Raw genomic sequence first — 19,964 nt, 5'->3', positions numbered from 1 at the left:
TGTCAGAGTTGAGTTTTTCTTTCTTAGAGGTACATAACATAATGATATCTTACAGTAGAGGGCATCTAGATTTAATGAATTAGAGTAATTATACTGATAAATAGAAAAAAGAAATTAAAACAAGATTTTTATAAAGCTATTTTTAAGATAACATTTTTATTTTTTTTCTAATTTCCAATAATATTATAATCCACCATTATTGTGTACTATCAGCTAAGCCATGTGTGAATCACTTTAATCATTATTTCTTTAATTATTTGTATCTGTTCAAAGGCTATCTATGTCAAAATCTATTACTATCCACATTTTATAGATTAAAAATCTATGTCTTGGAGAAGGCCTATAGCTTGAGAGTGGCAGAGCCAGAGTGGAGAGATTATGAGCAGGGGGGTGGGGCAGAGGAAGAAGCAGACTCCCCGCTGAGCAGGGAGCCCCATGTGGGATTGGATACCAGGACCTGAGGATCATGAAACTGAGTTGAAGGCAGACACTTAACTGACTAAGCCACCCAGGCACCTTTCATTAATGATTTTAAGGAAGTATTCCTTGTTCCCTGCTACCTGAAAGCCTACGTATAGTATGCTTACTCAGAGAAGCCTACTTTCTAGACTTTACTGTGCATGTTGCTTTAGGTTTTTAATCAAAGTCTAATTGGATTCCTGTGCTGGTCAACTCCCTGTTTGCTCTCTGATCCACATTCTACACTTCTACTGCTTTCTTGCAGATTATAAGAGTCAAAATTTACCATTCTAATTTCCCTTTGATTTCCAGGGAAGCTGTGGCAGAAGACTGGGAGGGCATGATGAGGGGAGAAACCAGATATTTCTCCCCTTCTCCCTCTCCTTTTTCAGGCAGCAGTTTGTTTCCTCCATACCTCTAGGATGGTTGGGCAGCTCCTTCCTGTCCTTTCTACCCTAAAAGTAACTCTTGCCTGATATTGCTAATATTTGTGCTTGATTCATTTCTCAGCTTCTCTGTTTTCTATAATCTACTTTCTAGATTCTCTGTTTGAAAGGTCTAGAGTTATTTCAATGAAACAAACTTTAAGTTACTTAATATATTTACTAAGGACTTTCTTTAAAATACAGCAGCTCCTCTTATTACTGGATTTACTTAGTATAATATATAATATATATATATATATATATATATATATATACACACACACATACATACTTGGGCTTATATTTTAAAAAGGTGACAACTTTAGCTTAATATATTTATAACTTGTTTATTCACAGAGATCTTAGCACTTTACTTTCTTCCTTTTTCTTTCTCTCTTTCTCTTCAATTTATATACAGAAACATGCCTATCCATTTATCTGGATATATAATGAATAAATATATGATTATTCACATTTTAAATTCTTTTTTTAGTTTTGGTAAGTTGTAATTTTCAAGGAATGTATTTATTTTATTCATATTTTCAAGTTTTTAAAACTTATACATAGGGACACCTGGGTGGCTCAGTCATTTAAGTCTGACTCTTGATTTTGGCTGGGTTCATGAACTCAGGGTCCTGGAATCAAGCCTTGCATTGAGCTCTGTGCTCAGTTGGGAATTTTCTTGAAAATTGTCTCCCTCTGTTCTTCCCACAATCTTTCTATCTTTCTAATAAATAAATCTTTAAAAAATTAAGCATAATATTCTATTAACTTTTAGTATCTCTAGGATCTATAGTGATAAACTTCTTACTTTTGAAATCGGTAAATTATTTCTTCTTTTTCTCCTGATTGAACTTTTATCCTTTAGTCAACCAACTTTTGACTGATCTCTACTTTATAATATATTTTTATTTTATTTCTAATTTTTTAAATTTCCTGTATTCTATGTTATTTGGGTTTAATTTTGTTTGTTTGTTTGTTTGTTTTTTAGGAAAGGAGAGAATTGGGGGAGAGGGGCAGAGAGAGAATCAAACAGGTTTCATGCCCAGTGCAAAGCTCCATCTCAGCATCTGAAGTTCATGACCTGAGCTGAAATCAAGAGTCAGATACTTAACCAACTGAGCCACTCAGGTGCCCCTTTTCTAATTTCTTAAAAAATTAGAGCTACTTAGAAATTAAGGCTACTTAGAGAACTGATTTTAAGTCTTTATTCTTTCCAAATATATGTAGTTTAGGCTATAAATATTCTGATACCCAAAGCTTTTATCATGTCTGTCAAATTTTTATATGTCATATTTTATTATTTCTTAATCAAAATATTGTTAAATTTCCTTATCACTTCTTTGAGTCATGTTATTTGGTATTATATTGTTAATTTGAAAATAGGGACTATCTAGCTTTTTGTTACAGATTTCTGCCTTATTACCACAGATTCAGAGAATCTTTTTGATTTTATTAAAGGTTTCTTAATTCCCCTGCATATGGCAAATTTTGTTAATTTTTTTGTATATTTGAAATAATATATATATTTTTTCCTTTGCAGTGTATCTTTCTGTATGTATCAATTAGATCAAATTTGTTAGTTGCCCTTTTTCTCAGATCTTTTCTATGTTCCTAATTTTTTCAAGTGCTTGTGAAATAGGTACATTAGAGTCTTCCATTATATGTCTTCTTTCCATTCCAATAATTTCATTTGCTTTATAGGTATGGTTTTGGATGTATACTGATTTAGACTTATCTCTTTGTCTTTTATTTCTACACTCCACATCTATTTTCCATATTTAATTCATAGTAATTCTCATTTGATCAAGTTACCTCTTTCTGTATCTTCTTTTCATTAGTAAGACATTATTGCACACTACCTACAGGGCCTCAAGAGCTTGCATGCTTTTTCCTCTGCTGACTTCTACAGTTTCATGGTACATCAACCTTCATTTTGCTTCTGCAGTTGGTTAAGGTGACTTTCCCTTTGTATTACATAATCACCAGTTTCTACTGCTGCTCATGGCCCTGTATATACTGCTTCCCTTACTTGCAGTACTCTTTGGATCCACCTGTCTTTTTCCTGTGGGCAACTCCTTCCTTATCTTTCTAAAATATCAGAACCTAAGAAAAGCCTCACTCCTGCCTCACACAGACCTCAGACTAAATTAGGTATCCCTTGTTTGAAATCTTACAGTTCTCTGTAACTTTCTGCTATAACACAACTAAAATTGTAACTTTATAAGTGCATTTGATTGTAGATCCAGGAAAATACATTTTTGTTTATCAGCATCTATCATAGTACTTGATACATAATAAAATAATAATAGTAACAATATTTTACTTCTCATGTATTTCAGAAAATATAATAAGTATTTTACATGTGTTTTAATTTTTCTTCAAAATGATCTAATAAAGTAGGATATTATTAGCATCTTAACTTTATAAATGACAAAATTAAGGCGTAGAGAGATTAAATGATACTTCCAATACTGCAAAATGTAAAGTGGCAGAGCTAGGGTATTATATATGTATTTGACACCAGACTTTGAGCTTTTATTTATCACACAATTCCCCTACATAAGAGATCAGTAAGTAAATGAAGGTCTCAATACTTTTGTTGCCATGTATAACTTAATATCTCCCCTATCAACGTATTCACTAATTTTAGCCTACTGTATGCTAGGAAGATAGTCAAGCAGAAATAGTATTTATATAATAATTTCTTAGCTACTTAGCCTTTGTATTATTTTTGCATCATTTGATTCTCAAAGAATACTCATATTAGGATGAGGAAGTTGAGGTTTATAGGGTCACAGTGACATCCCCATACAAAAAGTAGGTAGGGGTAGCAGAGTAAAGGCTCACTTCTCATGTCAAGTTATTTTAAGTTTCATCATTTTTAACTACCCTATGAGTTCTACATATAGGTCAGTAGATCTCTTATACCAAAGTATTTATATACCTAGAGTATATAAATACTTTGATATTTATATAGTACCTAGAGTGCTCATTAAAATAGTTTCCAGATTCCACACCAGAGCTATTAAACCAATATTTCCTGAATGGAATACTAGAAACTGTATTTCTTCTAATAGTCCCCAAGTGAGTCTTCTCCAATTTGGTTATAACAGCTTAACCTATAGGCCTTAAGAGTAATAAAAGCACAATAGAATAGACAACAGATATTCTTAACATCTCAAAGCACTGTGTACCTTAGACTAGTATCCTATATGAATAATACTTTGTCTCTCATTTAAAAGAATAAATTGACAAAATAAAAATAACAAAAAATTTTAGAACATCTAGAAGCTTAGTTATTTTTTATCTCAATTTTCATACAATTTTATAAAGTCATATTTAGACAAAAAAATGGGACTACTTTTTTTTTTTTAAGATTTTATTTATTTGAGAGAGGGAAAGCAAGAGAGCAGGCACATGCAAGGGGAGGAGTAGAGAGAGAAACAGGCTCCACACTGAGTGGGGAGCCTGATGGAGGGCTCTATCCCAGGACCCTGAGATGGTAACCTGAGCTAAAGGCAGACACTTAGCCAACTAAGCCACCCAGGTACCCCAAACTACTTTCTTTAAACACATTCTTATCATGGTAATACTTTGCCTCTTACAAATTTCTGATATTAATAGTTGAGAAGAAATTTCATATTTGCAGATGTAGAAGATACCTAAATCTTCCTTATTAAGATTTGAAGGTATCTGCAAGTTGACTCCTCCACCCCAAATCTATGTAGTTTTATTTTTACATTATCATAAAGAAGAACTGTTGTAATATAACACATTTAAAATGACATCAAGTGGTTCGCTTTGAATCAGTCTTTTTTGTTGTTGTTGCACATATTTTGTAACATTAAAATCTGCTCATAGTTTCAATTCTTCAAATGCGTGTATTGGTAGTATAATTCTAAGGCATTAAAAGACATAAATAGGTCTATTTGTTTAAAAATAGAAGTGGGTCTATTCAGTGTTATTATTTGATGAGGAGAAATACATTTTTTCTATATTCTAAACAAAATAGTGAGTACATAAGTCTAAATAAATTTTGCTTTCTTAACACAAAAGATTGATATATGTGAAGATACAACAAAAGACTAGGAAAAATATAATTTTCTATGTAAAAAGTTTACAATATAAATACAACAGAAATGTCTCTCCATGTATCACAGTAAAATTACATATAAATTAAAACAAAAATATTAATTATCAGAAAGACACATTAAAGATGTAATACACAGTCTATGTGCTATTATTAGCAATTGGGTATGGTATAAGATACACATTTATGGATTTGGAGGGGAAAAAAGTTAGAAACACCATAATGAATTCATTACTCTAGTCAATATTACATGTCCTGTAGCAGGAAAGAACATTTTAACCAAGACTTTTAAGATTTAAAATTGCATATAAATGATAATTATTTCCATTGTCATGCTAATCAAGACTAGATTAGCATGGTCATTAGAGTAAAATGTGACCGGAAGAGAAAATTATTCTAAAAGTCATCATTTGAACCTAGGTATTTTTTTTTCCTCTCCCTCTCTCTTGATTCTTGCCATCTCCCAGGTGAAGGATGGTGCTAATTGTGTCCAGGAGGTCATTTATTCCCAAAGTCTGAGTGTTACTATTGGATTTTTTTTCCTTGACCCCAAGTACCTCATTTTTAGCAGGGCTCCAAGGATAATAGGAAGGCTTTCCCAAGGTTAGAATCAATAATAGATATAAAGAGAAAACTGATTTCTGGAGAGGGGCTACATCATGTCTGAGGGCCATTTTGTTCTTCTTGTGATAGTTTTATAGTCTTTAAAAGTAATTCTATAAATAAAAAATATATATATAACATATTCACTAGAGATGAACAGCCTTTCCATGATCCATGACATTGAGTAAAAGATGTATGGTTTTGAGGTTTCTTTCTGGCTCTGTAAAACTCTGATTCTATGGCTAATTCTCAAAGAGCATAAGTAAACCCCAAGGCATCTCTCAGAGGGAAATTTTGAGAGTAAGGGCTCTCCTGTAAAATCCTCCAAGAGTCTGGGATTTTAAAACCAGGGAAACAACTTCTTGGGCCCATGATGACTTTTATGAAATAGAAAGCTCCCTCTGTAGTTGTGTATCTACTTCAAGGGACATGAAGCATATTCTATCAGCTAGAATAGTTGTAGAATAATCAATGGTTCCTTTCCTTCTTTCTTTCTTGCTCTTCCCTCCTTCCCTCCATTCTTCCTTCTATCCCTTTTCTCTTTAATTCCAGTCAACAGCTATAATTGTTTCTTTTTCTTTTTTTATTAATATGTTTAGAATATGCCTTGTGATTTCATGGTATACGTTCAAAGTTAATTCTTCACTTCACTTCACTCACTTCACATTAATTCTTTCTTAAGTGCAGATGTAATTTAAATCTTTCCTTCTTCAGATCCTTACTTAGGTCACTCTACCCATAACATGGTCAGTTCCCAATATAGAACTTTCAATTAAGAAGGCACAAAACACTTGTCAATAAGACAGAGAGTGATTTCTTGTGGGTTTGGGTATTGAAGTGAAGCTGCTGAATTTACCTAGATATACTTTTCTTTGTGCTTTGGCCATGGTTAGCTCTTCTTGGTTCTAATGCCTCATTTCTAGCAAATGCTAGACTTACAGACTTGTATTTACTTGGCATCTGATCTATTTTATTTTCTTCAAAGGTATAGATTTTCCTATCATAGTAGGTCAGTGGAAGCTTTGAAAAACTTCATGGCAGTACTGCCTGTCCCATATTTTGACTTCTTTCATGTCACTAGGTGTTTTTGGGCCATGCTTGGCGTTTATCAGTTTAATTAATCTGACCTCAACAGTAGCATCCATGCTAACTGAAATGATTTCTAACAATGTTTTGTTGATCCCTGTAACTGCTGAAGAATAAATGAAACAAGATGGGATTGGGAGGGAGACAAACCATAAGTGACTCTTAATCTCACAAAACAAACTGAGGGTTGCTGGGGGGAGGGGGTTTGGGAGAAAGGGGTGGGATTATGGACATTGGGGAGGGTATGTGCTTTGGTGAGTGCTGTGAAGTGTGTAAACCTGGTGATTCACAGACCTGTACCCCTGGGGATAAAAATATATGTTTATAAAAAATAAAAAATTTAAAAAAAAGATGCTGTTCCATAGGGTAGCATTTTTTATCTATATGGCTTACATTTTAAGTTTGAGATCATCTTCTAATATCCCCTCCCCAGTTCAATTTTAATTAGAGCTATACTTTGCCTCTCTGATAAGGTCAGTTTTGCACATTCATTCCTTGAAAAGACTATGTTTAAGAGATTAAAAATATCATGTTTTGTTATTATGGACTGTTACAGAATACAGCTTTGCCTTTTAAAATATTTGATGAGGTTCATAATACTTGAAACTGAAGGAGTGTGGCTGAACTTGATCATAGGGAATTGCCCCTGGAAGTTTAGGTGACCTTGAAGTTAAGATAGAGAGGCTCACAGCCCAAAATGTCAATGATGACACATGCATTTTTTCTACATAATACTATGCTAATACGATGTGATATAGTACTGAAGCTCAAGAAACAAGCTTAATGGTACTCTTAAGAGCTTTATGCCTTTTGTTTTTTATACAAGGCTTTTCATTATCTAGACAAGAAAATGAATTTCTCTGTGGTGTTTTTTCCTCTTTTCAATAAAAAAGTGACCTTCATTTTGTGTGACCTGCTTGATGTTACTGTAGTGCTTGAAAATACCACTACTTCTTTTCCAGAGAAAAGGTCAATTACTCACAACATCCTCCTTTCTTTAAAATGTCTTTCAGACTATGTTTATACAGCAAAAAGTCAAGTGGAGATTTAGTTTACCTGGTTTATTGGGTTGATATTCAGTTTGGCAAAAATGATAATTCATAGTCTAATTTTGCTTATTTTGATTAGCTTCACTTTATTTTAACTATCATATATTTATTTGCTTGTTTATTTCTTTGTGCATTCATTCCTTTACCGTTTACATGAAATTTGGGAATTCTAGTTACAAAACATCTTTCAGTCTTTCTTGTACTCTTCCACTACATTTATCAAGTTTCCATATGTGCATGGGTCTGTTTCTGAGTTAGCCCTTTCAATCTGCTAGTTGTTATCACTGTGCCTACACCACAATTTATAATAGTTTTATGATAAATCTTTGTATCTTACACATAAAAATCCTTGCGCTGTCCTTCTTTAGCAGTGCTGAGTCTAATCTTGATCCTTTCTTATTTATATTCAATATAAATGTTGAAACTAATATACTTAGGAAAAAATATAACTAAGATGGTAAAAGATCTCTACTCTGAAAACTGTAAGACATTGATGAAAGAAATTGAAGAAGACCGAAATAAATGAAAAAGTGTCCCGTGTTCATGGATTGGATTAAGTAATATTGTTGAAATGTTAATGCTACCAAAGCTATCTATATATTCAGTGTAATGTCTATCAAGATTTCGATGGCATTTTTATAAAAGTAGAAAAAGACACTGCTAAATTTATATGAAACCATAAAAGACCCTAAATAGACAAAAAAGTCCTATGAAAGCAGAACAAAGTAGGAGGACAGTTGGCATCGTATTTCCTGGTTTCAAGCTATCCTATAAAGCTATACTTATTAAAAGAGTATGGCATAAAAGCAGACAAATAGACTAATGGAACAGAATTAAGAGCCTAGAAATAAACACAAGCATATGTGGTTAACTAATATTTGACAAAGTGGCTGAGAATACTTGGTAGAGAAAAGAATTTTTTCATTAATGATACTGGAATAATTGGGTATTCACATATAATAGAATGAAACTAGACCCATATTTTACACTATTTACAAACATTAACTCAAAATGGATTAAAAGCTTAATTGTAATACCTTACTGCATTAAATTCCTAGAAGAAACATAGGAACAAAACTCACTGACTTTGGTCTTGGTAATAATTTTTTAGATACAATGCCTAAAGCAAATCAATAACAAAAATGAACAAGTATGATTATATCAAACTAAAGAAAAACTTCTGCATGGAAAAAGAAGCCATCAACAAAGTGAAAAGAAAACCTATGAAATGAGAAAAATATTTGCAAATAATATATCTGATAAGGCATTAATATCTGAAATATATAAAGAACTCATACAACTCAATATCAAAACTAATAATTTTTTTAAAAATGGGCAAAGGACCTGAATAGACATTTCACCAAAGAAAACATATGAAAGATCAATAGGTACATGAAAAGATCTTCAACATCACCAATCAATATGGAAATACAAAATAAAACCATAGTGAGTTATTACCTGATGCCTCTTAGGTCATCACTGAAAAAGCAAGAGATAACAAATGCTGATGTAGATGTATATAAAAGGAAACCCCTTTGTACTGTTGGATTGTACATTAGCACAATTACTGTAGAAAACAGTATGAAGTTTCCTTAGAAATTAACAATAGAATTACCATATGATCCAGCAATTCATCTTCTAGGAATATGGCCAAAGACTGTGAAAACTCGAAAAAATATCTGTACCCCTATGTTCATAGTGGCATTATTTATAATATTTAAGACATGGAAACAGATTAAGTATACCTCATAGATGAATAGATTAAGAGGTTCTGGTTTGCATATCTATATATATATAGACATATCTATATATAAGCAAAACACAATAAAATAAGGGATATCTATATATAGAGAGAGATATGTCTATATATATATAGAATAAAATATTTATATTTTATTCAAAATAAAATATTTTATTTTATAGTATAAAATAAAAAAACAAAACACAATAAAATATATATCTATAGATAGATATAGATATCTAGACATATCTATATATATATAGATATCCCTTATTTTATTGTGTTTTGCTTTTTTATTTTATACTATAAAATAAAATATTTTATTCTATATATATATAGACATACCTATATATATAGATATCCCTTATTTTATTGTGTTTTGCTTTTTTATTTTATATATATTGCATTTAAAAATAAATACAAATTAAAGTTTTGTGACAACCCTGCACCAAAAATCCTATTGACACTATTTTTCCAATAGTATTTGCTCATTTCACTTCTCTGTGGCACATTCTGGTAATTCCTTCATATTTCAAAATTTTCTCTGTTATTATTTGTAATGATTACCTGTGATCAGTGCTAAAAGCTCAGATTGTGGTTAGCATTTCTTTTTTTTTTTCTGTATTCTTTTTTTTTATAATTTTTTATTTTTTATAAACATATATTTTTATCCCCAGGGGTACAGGTCTGTGAATCACCAGGTTTACACACTTCACAGCACTCACCAAAGCACATACCCTCCCCAATGTCCATAATCCCACCCCTTTCTCCGAAATCCCCTCCCCCCAGCAACCCTCAGTTTGTTTTGTGAGATTAAGAGTCACTTATGGTTTGTCTCCCTCCCAATCCCATCTTGTTTCATTGATTCTTCTCCTACCCACTTAAGCCCCCATGTTGCATCACCACTTCCTCATATCAGGGAGATCATATGATAGTTGTCTTTCTCTGCTTGACTTATTTCACTAAGCATGATACACTCTAGTTCCATCCATGTTGTCGCAAATGGCAAAATTTCATTTCTTTTGATGGCTGCATAGTATTCCATTGTGTATATATACCACAAAAACAGACACATAGATCAATGGAACAAAATAGAGAGCCCAGAAATAGACCCTCAACTCTACAGTCAACTAATCTTCGACAAAGCAGGAAAGAATGTCCAATGGAAAAAAGACAGCCTCTTCAATAAATGGTGCTGGGAAAATTGGACAGCCACATGCAGAAAAATGAAATTGGACCATTTCCTTACACCACACACAAAAATAGACTCAAATGGATGAAGGACCTCAATGTGAGAAAGGAATCCATCAAAATCCTTGAGGAGAAGACAGGCAGCAACCTCTTCGACCGCAGCCGCAGCAACATCTTCCTAGGAACAATGCCAAAGGCAAGGGAAGCAAGGGCAAAAATGAACTATTGGGATTTCATCAAGATCAAAAGCTTTTGCACAGCAAAGGAAACAGTTAACAAAACCAAAAGACAACAGACAGAATGGGAGAAGATATTTGCAAACAACATATCAGATAAAGGACTAGTGTCCAGAATCTATAAAGAACTTAGCAAACTCAACACCCAAAGAACAAATAATCCAATCAAGAAATGGGCAGAGGACATGAGCAGACATTTCTGCAAAGAAGACATCCAGATGGCCAACAGACACATGAAAAAGTGCTCCATATCACTCGGCATCAGGGAAATACAAATCAAAACCACAATGAGATATCACCTCACACCAGTCAGAATGGCTAAAATCAACAAGTCAGGAAATGACAGATGCTGGCGAGGATGCGGAGAAAGGGGAACCCTCCTACACTGTTGGTGGGAATGCAAGCTGGTGCAGCCACTCTGGAAAACAGCATGGAGGTTCCTCAAAATGTTGAAAATAGAACTGCCCTATGACCCAGCAATTGCACTATTGGGTATTTACCCTAAAGATACAAACGTAGTGATCCAAAGGGGCACATGCACCCGAATGTTTATAGCCTCAATGTCCACAATAGCTAAACTATGGAAAGAACCTAGATGTCCATCAACAGATGAATGGATCAAGAAGATATGGTTAGCATTTCTTAACAAAAGTTTTAAGTTAAGGTATGTATACTTTTTAGAGATAATGCTATAATAATATTATATAATATTATTACACTAAACTATAGTGTAAACATATTTTCCCCCCACTGGGAAACAAAAAACTTCATTTGATTCACATTACTGCAGTGATCTGGAGTTGAATTTGTGATATCGCCAAGTTACAACTGTATGGTGGAATATTATTCAACCACAATCAAAACAAAAGAAAGCAAACAAAAAACACTGAAACCCTACATTGCAACATGGATGGATCTTGAAGGCATTATGCTATGTGAAATAAATCAGACAAAGATACTGTATGATTTCACTTACATGTGGAATCTAAACTTTTTTTTAAAGAAATCTTGTAGAAAAAAAGATCAGACTTGTGATTACCAGAAGTGGAGGAGGGAAAGGGAGATTTGAGGAAAGGGGTAAAAAAGTGCAAGCTTCCAGTGTATAAAATAAATAAGTACTAGGAATGTAATGTACAGCGTGATGACTATAGCTACCACTGCTATACCATATGTAGGAAAACTCTTAAGAAAGTAAATCCTGAGAGTTTTTCCTCTCACAAGGAAACATTTGTTTATTTCTTTTTTCTTCTCTTTTTGTTGTATCTATATGAGGATATGAATGTTAGCTAAACCAATTATAGTAATCTTTTCACAGCATATGCAAATCAACCTAAAAGAAATAGAAAATTGTGAAAACCATGCTGAAAATAATTTAAAAGGTAGATCTACTCTTCAGTTTGTATCTCTTCTTTTTTCCCTTTCTCATCTTCACAAATTAACTCACAGAATGCAGTTTTATAGATGAAACGAATGATTCTTTTGTTTTTCATGGAGTATTTTTCATGCAGTGGTTTACACAGGGTTCATCCATGTCAATGAAGCAAGTTGTGGATTGAAAGTAACAGAGACCCACCTTATACTTGAAATGGTGACATTGCCTCCATTTTCAGTTGTACTAACAGCTCAATGTGTGTGGTTTTATTTTTAATTGATTTTTTTAAAAAGTTTATTTATTGGGGCACATGGGTGGCACAGTGGGTTAAAGCTTCTGCCTTCCGCTCAGGTCATGATCCCAGGGTCCTGGAATCCAGCCGCGCATGAGGCTCTCTGTTCAGCAGGGAGCCTGCTTCCTCTTCTCTCTCTGCCTGCTTCTCTGCGTACTTGTGATCTCCGTCTGTCAAATAAATAAATTGAATCTTAAAAAAAAAAAAAAGTTTATTTATTTATTTGAGAGACAGAGATGAGTGGGGTGAGGAAAAGAGGGAGAAAATCTCCAGGAGACTACCTGCTGGGCATGGAGCCTGGAGTAGGGCTCAAGCTCGTGAACCTAAGATAATGACCTGAGCTGAAACCAAGAGTGGAAGTTGGACACTCAACTGACTGAGCTATTCAGGTGGCTCAACAGCTCAATGTTAATTAAATAGCCTGGGCCTTTTCCCAGCAAGTTGTACCCTGACTCATTCCTAGTTATTCCACGTTTACAGCACTTTGGGCTTGCATCAGAGGCAATGTCTTGTAAGACTCCCAATAGAAGACAGACCAGAGAGAGAACTACACTCATAAATTCTTAATAATGGATACTTAAGTCTGCAATGAATTCAGGGATAGAGTCAAATGAGTCTTGTTGAATAGTTACTGTCAGTTTGTATGTTACTTGTAATACATCAGGTAGTAAGTACTTTACATGTATTGTCATTTAATCTTTACAACATCCATGAGGTAGATACTATTATCTTCTCCATTTACAGATGAGAAAACCAAGTCATAACAAAGAAAAGGGTTTTTCAAGGTCACTCAACTTATATGTAATAGAGCCAAGACTATGACCTGGACAATATAGCTTCACAGTCATCCTTGTCTTGGGTTATACAATAAGAACAATTTATAAAATATCTGATAAAGATACATTTCTCTTCTGAAATTCACAGGTTATCCAGTTAGATTTAGCTTCTTAAAAAAAAAAAAAGCCAACAAATTTTATTTGAGACTCCAGTTTTCTAAGTGATAACTATCAGTTACACTAGTCTTTGCTCACAATTTGGGAAAATAGTTAACTCTGATATAGGGGTGGAAAAAGTTTTCTTAACTCTTGTAGGATCCCTGGGTGAGTTTGCAAATTAAGCTGACAAAGACAGATTAGCAGAAAAAAAAGCATACACAGTTACTTAATATTAGTTTTACTTGACATGTGAGTTCAAAAGGAAAACCCAAAGAAATGGTGAAACTTGAGTGTCCTTATGCTATGTTTGATGAAGAGCCGACAATAGTGAAGAAATATTTTAAGTCAAGGAATATGAGGTAAGTGTTGTAAATTGGGGAAAACTTATGAAATCCTGTTTGGCTTCTTCTCCATATCCCTTTGTTTTCAGAGGTAAGAATGCTCCTTTCCTCCTGGTGTAGGGAGGAACACCTCTTACATGAGGTTTTTATAACCTGTTTCTGGGAGGAGGGTTTGGGGTGAATCATGCTGATTGACTCATTGCTTCTGCTGTTTTCTCAAATTCTTTCAGTCTAACATTTTCAATATACCAAGGGCTATCTTTTGAGATAGCACATCCTGAACCCCATCAGGAATATATAAGAAGATGAAAATAATAGTCTATTTTGACCTGAAAAGGTAGTAATTTACAAAGGGTAAAATAATATATATAAATTTGATTTTAAAAGAGATAAATTTAATTTTTAGTATTTTTTTGAATGTATTTTTTTTAATGTTGTCTAAGTCCTCAGTCTTTTCTTTAAAGTTTTCTACAAGACCCATTCTGTGACAGCACTGACTGATCTGTTCTCTAAAATGTATCTTTTCTTAGCAAATTGGTGTTAAAAGCAACTAGTGAACAAGTTTTCAATAACTGCCCCTGGAAATCAAGACTGTTCAACCTAAAATAACTCCATCTGGAGAAAAGGGCCATAGCTAGAGTTCACAGATTAGAAATTGGCTGTCAGAACCATATCCTATATGTCCACACCGAAGCCCTGTAATGTTTGATAGAAAACCACAAGAAGAACTATCCACTCACTTGGTGTCAGATATAAAATACCTGCTATCTCAGGAAAAAGAGACAGCTTTATTTTCACTTACATGATGAATTGGTTAATTTGTTAACATAATATATATTTAAAGGCATTTTTAAAAAGAAAGAAATATGAATAAAACCTCTCAAAATGGGCTTTGTTCTTTTTAGTGGTTTCTAACTTCTCAGTACCCTCCTTCAAAACATACACAGCTCTACCTGTCTGTCAGATATTTATTTTCCTAAACTTTGAAAAGTTAAAGAAATAAAGGCCAACTGCAGTTTAAGTACACATGGCATAGGCACTTGTAGAAATCTGTGGTTGCTTGGCAACTGGAGGCTGTCTATTTGGAGAGTGCAGAGAAGTACACAATGTGACTTCAGGATGGATGAAGGGCAGCAGGAGGCATTGAGTTGACTGAAATGATTCAGAACACGGAAACATATTCAAATAACATACATCCCAGTAGGTGATTATTCCCAAATGATAATCATATTGCTGCTCTGCTCCCCTCTGTAGACATGATAAGAACCAGAGGACTGTAGATGCAGGAGAATCTTCATTTTTGGGTTTTACTTGTATGACTATGCCTCATACAGTCAGAGTTTTGTGGTAATAATACTGAAATAGCACATTAACAAGCAGAGTAGTTATCACTGCTTCCTTGGTCAATTGGCACGTCAGTTAAGGAGATTTGATTTTTGAAAAGTCTCACCATCCTTATTAAAGATCAGCAATCATTAGAATTAACCACATGCTGATTTAATCAACATATAGCTTTGTTAATTACTAGTTCTTTCTTCATGTCCATCTGTTTTTAAGATTTTAGTGAACCTGCACCAGATGTTCATGTAAATAAAATAAGCTGCTTGCCATGTAAATATAACATTTTCAAGTGTGTTGTATAACAGCCTTTCAATTTATGCATACTGTTGTCTGTGTTTCGTCTTTAGTGGCTTAAATACAAAACTGATAACTTTGTTACCAGCCACATTAGGCGCAGTTTCTACTTGAAGCTGTGTGTGTGTGTGTGTGTGTGTGTGTGTGTTTGGTTGGTTGTTACTTAGTTATTGTATATAGTGTTAGGTGTTCAGATCCTTAAGACATAGCAAAGCATTTGTCAGAGTATACTGAGAATGGCAGTATAAAAGTGAGCAGGGACTATTCCATTTTCACTCAGTCTAATGGTGTAATAAACTAACTACCAAATTCACAGTAAATATGATCCATTCATCTGGCATGGTGAAATTGTAAAGTGATTCATGTATGTAGATGCTTCAATTTTGTGACTCTTGAGATCATCCCAGCCTCCAGTCTATCTGGAAAAGTCATTTGATAAAGTGGAGGGTAGACACAAGACATTTTCACATTTCTACGTTAGAGATTACTGGAATTGATCAAACTGAAGAATGATGGAATTGGTTAGTAGAAAGATTGTAAGAATCAAATTAGGACATATTGGGGCTTTTTGAAGAAGATAGTGCATTTTAAAATGCTACCCTGTACAATAGGATGAAAAGACTGTTTCCGTATCTGTTTTATAACAACGAAAATGTTTGAGCCCAGGTGGTTATGGATATAGCAATCAAGAGGAATCTAAATTACAATGTAACATTGAAAAGGAAGCCAATTTAAAGAGGTTCAAATCAAAGGCAAATTATAAAATGAGCATTAATCTCTAAGACTATTCACATGTTACCTGAATTTAAGAGGTTGGTAAATTAGATCTACTAATGGAGTTTAGTGGAAGAATATTTGTGTGTGTGTGTGTGGGGGGGGGGGGGGTTGACCAAAGAAAACAGACCTGTGGAATTATCTATAAAGAAAACCAGCTTGAATAAACTAAAAAAAGAAATTCAATTTCAAAGGAAAATAAGATGCACTGTGTAAAAAGAAGGGACTGTCCCTTTGTGACATTATAGGAAGGAGCAGAGCAGATCACACTGATGTTCTTGACAGTGTTTCTAAACCAAACTATGAATCAGACTGCTCAGCACTGTGGGCCTAGAATGAGAATTTAATTACACAGACAGGAAGAGTAGATGAAAACTCTTTAATAAATGTACGGTTACACAGTTTTCACCATTCTATTAGGCATCCATTTTCTTTTATTTAATTTTAAATGGCTAAATATAGTCACATGGTACTAAGCACATGAAAAGGTATGTGGTATAATTGACCCATCGTAATTCTCTTTTTATCCCATCTGCCCAGTTTCCAACTGCTCCTTCCACATTACCATTGTTCTTAGTTTCCTAAAACTAGTTTTGTTGTGTATGCAACAAAGAGATTTGAATGAATATTTCTTATGCTTATGCTTATGAGTATATTACCTTATATAGCTAGGCCAAGGAGACAGTGAAGATAGAATTAGGGCCACAAACTTTAAAATAGGAGGAGTATCCTGGATTATTCTGCTTAGCACAATGTAATCACATGGGCCCTCAGAAACAGAGGAGGAAGGCAGAAGAGCTATCAAAGAGATGCAACTAGGGAAGAAGAGGTGGCATAGATTCAAAGCATGACAGGAACTTGACCTGCCATAGCTGCCTGATTATGGAGAAAGTGGGCCATGAGCCTAGGAAGCCAACAGCTTCTAAGATCCGAGAATGGCCCTCAGATGACAGTGAAGAAATAGTCCTATAAATGTGAGCAATTGAATCCTATCAACAATCTGAATGAGCAAGAAAACAAACTCCTCTTGTGAGCCTCCACAGAGGAAAGAGCCTGTCAACCTTAATTTTATCCTAGTGAGACCCCTTCAGATTTGAAATGGACAAAGTAATAAACTTGCGTGGTGTTAACCTGCTAAATTTGTGTCAATATTTTGTAGTAAAAATAGAAAACTAATGCATCCCTGTTTCTTGCACAAATATAACATACTTTAGATATTGATCTGGACCTGGCTTTTTTCACTTAAAAATATATCTTGGGAGTCTTCCCGTGTCAGTGTACAGAAGCATCAACTTTCTATATTGTTTTCTTCTTATTTAACAGCCTTATAGGATTTCATTTTCATTAAGTATCTTAATTTATTTAACTAGCCATGTATCTATGAATATTAATTTGCTTTCCAAACTTTTGCCTTACAGATAATCCTGCACTAAAGAACACAATATGTGTCTAAGGTATCTATGAAGTAAATTTCCAGTGGTGGAATTACTGAGTCAGAAAGTACATCTATTTGTAATTTTGATACATATTTTAATATTATACTCCATAGAGGTTCTGCCAATTTGAACTTTTACCAGTTATGTATAAAAATGCTAGTTATCAAATTTAGATAATTTTGTCAATAAAGAAAATAAGTAGTAAACTCTCATATACTTCAAATATGAATTTCTCACAATGAATGAAATTACACCAGTTTGTTTTATTTTTTTCTGGTTTGGGAGATAAATTATATACTCATCCCAACTGTTGCTACAACCTCTACATTCCCTACCATTTTCTTTACTTCTCCTCTTTTTTTCTTGTCGTTTTTAGATCATTCCTTTGGTAGTCCTTATGGTTACTTCATAGCATATGGATTAAAGGTCTTCCAGTTTCATGGAAAATATAATTTGCAATGTTTTGTTAGGTTCTATTTCCTTTTTAAAAAATAATTTTATTTACTTGACAGAGAGAGGGCACAAGCAAGGGCAGTGGCAGAGGGATGGGGAGAGGTAGGCTCCGCACTGAGCAGGGAGCAGGGAGCCTGGTGGCCTGAGGGGGTGATTCCAGGACCCCAGATGCATGCATGACCTGAGCCAGAAGCAGGTGTTTAACCGAATGAGCCACCAAAGTGTCCCTTGTTAGGTTCTATTTCATTTGTGATCTCCTTATTACTTTTATAACATTTTCAGAAGAAAGGGAAAGATGCAATTGTCGATTGTGATAGGCAACTTCTGAGATGGTCCCTAATCATCCCTGTCTCCTTTTTTTTTTTTTTTTAAAGATTTTTATTTATTTATTGAGAGAGAGGTAGTGAGAGAGAGTATGAGCGAGGAGAAATCAAAGGGAGAAGCAGACTCCCCATGGAGCTGGGAGCCCGATGCGGGACTCGATCCCAGGACTCCGGGATCTGACCTGAGCCGAAGGCAGTCGTCCAACCAACTGAGCCACCCAGGCGTCCCGTCATCCCTGTCTCCTAATATTCATGTCCTGTAATGCCTTCCTCTTGAGTGTGAGCTAGACTTTCTTTCTTCTATAAAGAGAATACTGCAGAAGTGATGAGTTTCACTTCCAAGATTATGTTATAAAATATGATAGTTATAAGAAATAGTACTACTAATTATTGTTATAGGTTCTTTGATCAATGCAAATCCTGTTGACTTGTAAATATACCAGTGCTGTGAGAGTCAGAATAAATCATTTACTCTTCAGTTATGTTTCAAAAAAAAAAAAAATATTATGGTTCTGTCTTGAGCTTTCTCTGTCTCTGTCTCTCTTTTTCTTTCTCTCTTTCTCTGATCACTTGCTTTTGGGAAGCCAGCTCCCTTCTTGTGAAGTAGCACTATGAAGAGTCACATATGAGTAGGTGTGGAAGTGGATCTTCTGAGCCCTGCCAATAGCATAGTGGAGGAGCTTAGAAAGAGATCCTTCCCCAGTCAAGCCTTGACACAGAACACAGCCCTGGATGAGTATTTGATTACAGCTTCATGAGAGACTCTGAGTCAGAGCCATCCAGCTGCTCTGTAACTGAATTGCTGACCCACAACAACTGCATGATAATAAATGTTCTTTGATTTAAGATGCTAAATTTTAGGGCAATTTGTTATATAGCAATAGATGACATCAATCAATGCATTCTGTACAGCTAACACCCAATTTACCATTACAGAGACCAAGAATAAATTCTAGTGTGGCTTTGAACTAAAAATGAAGTAGGAAACATGCAAACTATTAAAGAGAAAAAAGCAACGGTAACATAAATTTAGACACTAAAGTTGTAGCATAATTTATAAGTTACTCAAACTGCAGTAAAAACCTTTTTTAATTCTAGAAATCTCGTATTCTATTTATAAGAAACATCATGTCACTGCATTTGTTAATAATAAATCCAATTTAGGAAAATGAGTGGAAGGGAGAATGATAGGCTCCCAAATGCATTATTTTTCTCTTCTCATTTTGTACTTGAGGACTTTCTTTGTTTATAACAACTCAAGTGAGTGGATATAGATGAAGATTCATTTTTTTCAGTATTTATGACCTGAAAAATCCCAAGAGCATATTTAAGATATGATGTAAACACCCAAAATTAATTATGGCATATGAAGTTTCTATTTTCTTAATTGAGATCATAGCTTAGAAAGAGGAAGCATTACAATTCAACTTCTAAACTTCAATTCCTCAGCAAATGACATAAGAACAATTCCAAATTTGAATCAATGTCTACCACTAGGAATAAGCATAGGCTCGATGGAA

The sequence above is a fragment of the Mustela lutreola genome, chromosome 10 (genome assembly GCF_030435805.1).
Source record: "Mustela lutreola isolate mMusLut2 chromosome 10, mMusLut2.pri, whole genome shotgun sequence".
Classification (NCBI taxonomy): Eukaryota; Metazoa; Chordata; class Mammalia; order Carnivora; family Mustelidae; genus Mustela; species Mustela lutreola.
This window is presented reverse-complemented; position numbering follows the sequence as displayed.